Genomic DNA, 4965 nt, shown 5'->3' on the forward strand with positions numbered 1-4965 from the left:
CCCCCACCCCCCTTTCCCTCACCCTCACCCTCACCCCCAGTTTCACCTTCAGCCCCACCTCCAGATGGATTACTCCCAGGAAGATTGAACCAAATATGTAAACTCTCCTCACAACTTTCGGTTGTTACACAAGTTAACATTTGAACCAAGTTCTGATAAATGTCGTCAATAACAACAACTTGACAGGTTTGAAAATGCCACCTTTTGCTGGAACATTCTGTCATTCGGACAAATGGGAAATTGCGAAACTTCACACGATGACAAGTTCACAGCCACAGGAAAGGTGCTGTTTGATTCGGGAGTTCACTGCGATTTCCTGAGCTATCGCCATGGAGGAAATGACAGCAATTGCCTCCCCAAAACATTTGGTTTGTTAAGAACACCGCAAGGCTTGAACGCATTCCTTTCAGAGTGTGCTGCTGCTTCCCATCCCTTCAAACTCTCGCTGAGCGATTGGTAAACTGCATTATTCTTTCACCTAAAGAATTGCAGATGCTGGAAATGAAAAACACAAACAGAGGTTGCTGGAGAAGCTCAGTAGGTCTGACAGCATCTGTGGAGAGAAACCAGAGTTAATGTTTCGGATCCAGTCACCCTTCTTCCGAATTGAGGAATTGCGTTCTGGGGTACAGTCACTGGACCTGAAAAGGTAACTCTGATTTCTCTCCACAGATGCTGCCAGACCTGCTGAGCTTCTCCAGCAATTTCTATTATTTCATCACCTGAGCTTAATGCCAATTTTTACTTTGTTACACTCCCATATGTAACTCTGTTTAAAGGAGCTGTGCAAATATTCCTGTTGACTTTTGGTTTAATCAGATGCTCTTTCTTTGATCTTAGGTCATCGTTTAGCACTGGAACAGTTTACAAAGATTTCTCATCTGTGCTGTCCCGGTCTGGTCCAATTCCTCCACTCAACTAAAGGCACAGTGGTCTGAACCTTCCCACCTCAGCACCAGCAGAGACGTGACCAGAATCCAGGTAAACACTGCCCGCAGTACACCGAGGGGGTGCCACCCTGTCCAAGTGACTGTTGTTCAGCCAAGGCATTAAACCAAGGCCCTGTTTACCCACAGGCTACAACAGTGCTGTGTGTGGGAGCTGTCTGTGATTATACACTGGCTGCTGAACATCCTACATTATACAAGTTAAAAATCACACAACGCCAGGTTATAGTCCAACAGGTTTAATTGGAAGCACTAGCTTTCGGAGCGACGCTCCTTCATCAGGCAGCTACTGGGGAAGGATCATAGGACACAGAATTTATAGCAAAAGATCACAGTGTCATGCAATTAAAATGATATAGGTTTATTCAATATATAATTTCAATTGTATGACACTGTGATCTTTTGCTATAAATTCTGTGTCCTATGATCCTGCCCCAGTAGCTGCCTGATGAAGGAGCGTCGCTCCGAAAGCTAGTGCTTCCAGATAAACCTGTTGGACTATAACCTGGCGTTGTGTGATTTTTAACTTCGTACACCCCAGTCCAACAGCAGCGCCTCCACATCTTGTTTAAGAAAACAGAAGTACTCTCGTTGCCTCGGGTTACAGGAAGTCTGGATGGAGCGTGGAAAGACAGGCTGTGAAAGTACTTGGTATTTCACAAGAAGAACTCAGCAAATCAATTCCTGCTTCTTAAATCAAACCCTCAGAGTTTCCTCCGGGACTTTGTGGTTGGTCAGAACTCAATCTGCTCGACAAGAGCGCGGGCTGGGCAAATGGTAACACTCTGCAACAACTGGAAATCTAAACCAAAAACCAGAAACACACAGCTCAGCCCAGTCCAGCCCAGCTCAGCCCAGACCAGCCCAGCTCAGCCCAGACCAGCCCAGTCAAGCCCAGCTCAGCCCAGACCAGCCCAGCTCAGCCCAGCTCAGCCCAGTCCAGCCCAGCTCAGCCCAGTCCAGCCCAGCTCAGCCCAGCTCAGCCCAGCCCAGCACAGCCCAGCTCAGCCCAGACCAGCCCAGCGCAGCTCAGCCCAGTTCAGCCCAGCATATCTCAGCCCAGCTCAGCCCAGCATATCACAGCCCAGTCCAGCCCAGCTCAGCTCAGCCCAGCTCAGCCCAGTCCAGTTCAGCCCAGCTCAGCCCAGCCCAGCTCAGCAAAGTCCAGCCCAGCCCAGCTCAGCCCAACATATCACAGCCCAGTACAGCCCAGCTCAGCCCAGTCCAGTCCAGCTCAGCTCAGCCCAGTCCAGCTCAGCTTGGTCCAGGTCAGACCAGCTCAGCCCAGTCCAGCCTAGCTCAGCTTAGCCCGGCTCAGCCCAGCATATCACAGCCCAGTCCAGCCAGCTCAGCTCCTCAGCCCAGTCAAACTCAGCCCAGCTCAGCCTAGTCCAGCTCAGCTCAGCTCAGCCCAGCTCAGCCCAGTCCAGCTCAGCCCAGCCCAGCTCAGCCCAGCTCAGCCCAGCCCAGCTCAGCACAGTCCAGCCCAGCCCAGCTCAGCCCAACATATCACAGCCCAGTCCAGCCCAGCTCAGCCCAGTCCAGTCCAGCTCAGCTCAGCCCAGTCCAGCTCAGCCTAGTCCAGCTCAGACCAGCTCAGCCCAGTCCAGCCTAGCTCAGCTCTGCCCAGCTCAGCCCAGCATATCACAGCCCAGTCCAGCCAGCTCAGCTCAACTCAGCCCAGTCAAACAGCCCAGCTCAGCCTAGTCCAGCTCAGCCCAGCACAGCCGAGTCCAGCCCAGCTCAGCTCAGCCCAGCTCAGCCCAGCATATCACAGCCCAGTCCAGCCCAGCTCAGCCCAGTCCAGCCCAGCTCAGCTCAGCTCAGTCCAGCCTAGTCCAGCTCAGCCCAGCCCAGCTCAGCTCAGTTCAGCCCAGTCCAGCACAGCCCAGTCCAGATCAGCCCAGCCCAGCCCAGTCCAGCTCAGCCCAGTCCAGCTCAGCTCAGTCCAGTCCAGCCCAGCCCAGCCCAGTCCAGCTCAGCCCAGTCCAGCCCAGCCCAGTCCAGCTCAGCTCAGTCCAGCTCAGCCCAGCCCACTCCAGGTTTGTTCAATATATAATTTCAATTGCATAACACTGAGATTTTTTGCTATAAATTCTGTGTCTTATGATCCTGCTACAACCACCCGATGAAGGAGCAACGCTCTGAAAGCTAGTGCTTCCAAATAAACCTGTTGGACTAGAGCCTGGTGTTGTTCGATTTTTAACTCTGCAGACTGCGCAGCCTTCAGGACCAGGGTGAGTGCTATCTGACATTGAATGGACATCACATTCCCATGGTTTGTAGTGAGAACAGAAATCGAGGTTCGTCCACACATGGTTCAGGAGCAGGTCAAAGAAAGTTCCTGACAGTTGGTTTGTGTGCGACCAAACTTTATTTGTTAAAATGTTCTGAATCTTTCCATTCACGTGCAACCACTTTGTTGATGATGTAAACACTTTCAACACAGTTTACGGCGTTTCCAGCTTGTAGTTCCCCATTTTACAGTTTGACCAGTAACAGTTAGCAGCTGCTTGCTCAGCTGGGGAAGGACCAGGTAAAGGCTGGAAACTGTTGGTCATTATGTTCAGTGACAGAGGCTGCAGTAGGTGCTTTGCATCAAACTGTTCAGGGATGTTATGACAACCTTTTGAGCAGGTAGGACTTGAACCTGGGCCCCCTTGGTCAGAGGTAGGAACATTACCACTGTGCCACACCAGGCCCCAAACTTGAGTGTATGGCTAACTTCAATTATTTTATTGAATCACCTTTACAGATTTACAAATGTACATGTCTGGAACCATTTATTTCAGTCATTGTCAAGGTATCATAGAATCCCTACAGTCTGGAAGCAGGCCATTTGGCCCATTCAGTCTATACTGACTCTCTGAAGAGCATCCCACCCAAACCCATCCCCATAACCCTACATTTCCCATGGTTAACCTACACCGTATGTGGAATGGTGGCACAGTGGCTCAGTGGTTAGCACTGCTGCCTCACAGCACCAGGGACCCAGGTTCAATTCCAGCCCCCGGTGACTGTCTGTGTGGAGTTTGCACATTGTCCCTGTGTCTGCGTGGGTTTCCTCCGGGTGCTCCGGTTTCCTCCCACAGTCCAAAGATGTGCAGGTCAGGTGAATTGGCCATGTTAAATTGTCCTCTAACGTTATATGCATTAGTTAGAGGGAAATGGGTCTGAGTGGGTTACTCTTTGGAGGGTGGGTGTGGACTGGTTGGGTCGAAGGGCCTGTTTCCACACTGTAGGGAATCTAATTTACACACCCCTGAACACGATGGGCAATTTCCGATGGCCAATCCATCGTAACCTTCAGATTCTTGGGTTGTGGGAGGAAACTGGAGCACCTGGAGGAAACCCACACAGACACAGAGAGAACGTGCAAATTCCACACAGGTGGAGGTTGGAATCAAACCCGGGTCCCTGGCGCTGTGAGGCAGCAGTGCTAACCAGTGAGCCACCGTGCCATCCTGTGTTAGGACTTGTAGTCATTGCTTGCTATCCTGGGGATGTGGGGAGCTGCCTTCCTGAGCCATGTTTACAGATTTGATACAACACATTCAGCTAGTTCAGAGGAGAGGCCACTTTGTTGTGGGGACCAGATCATTCAATAGATCAAGAAGGAATGCTTTCTCCCCCCAGAAGAGTTTTTAATAACAACCAACAGTTTCACTACAGCTCACTTTGACTGACATTGGCCTCATCCTAGGAATACTCACTAAATAACACGAAAAATTCAGAGTAAAGCTCTTGAGGAAATATTCCCTCACACTGTTGGATGGGATCGACCTTCCAACTCATTCTCCCATTCTGTTTGTTAGCTGATTCAACAAAAACAGAGTGGTTGAGAATATCTTGAATTTCCAGGGATTCCTGGAGGTTCGGAAATGCCAGATGTGATGCCACAAGGATTGGTGCTGGGTCCACTGCTTTTTGTCATTTACATAAATGATTTGGATGCGAGCATAAGAGGTACAGTTAGTAAGTTTGCAGATGACACCAAAATTGGAGGTGTAGTGGACAG

General features: G+C 50.5%; 1 long non-coding RNA gene across 2 annotated transcripts in view; it reads left to right on the top strand.

Annotated features, from left to right (window-relative positions):
• Positions 1-330: 330 nt before the first annotated feature.
• The window catches only part of LOC122546756, a 9593-nt gene continuing 4958 nt past the window's right edge, over positions 331-4965 (top strand). Inside the window, exons 1-2 of one of the 2 annotated variants that reach the window (XR_006310802.1) lie at positions 331-456; positions 841-981. This is a non-coding gene — a long non-coding RNA (uncharacterized LOC122546756). The other variant, XR_006310801.1, reaches the window with a different exon arrangement.

Source organism: Chiloscyllium plagiosum, unplaced genomic scaffold (assembly GCF_004010195.1).
Source record: "Chiloscyllium plagiosum isolate BGI_BamShark_2017 unplaced genomic scaffold, ASM401019v2 scaf_13887, whole genome shotgun sequence".
Classification (NCBI taxonomy): domain Eukaryota; kingdom Metazoa; phylum Chordata; class Chondrichthyes; order Orectolobiformes; family Hemiscylliidae; genus Chiloscyllium; species Chiloscyllium plagiosum.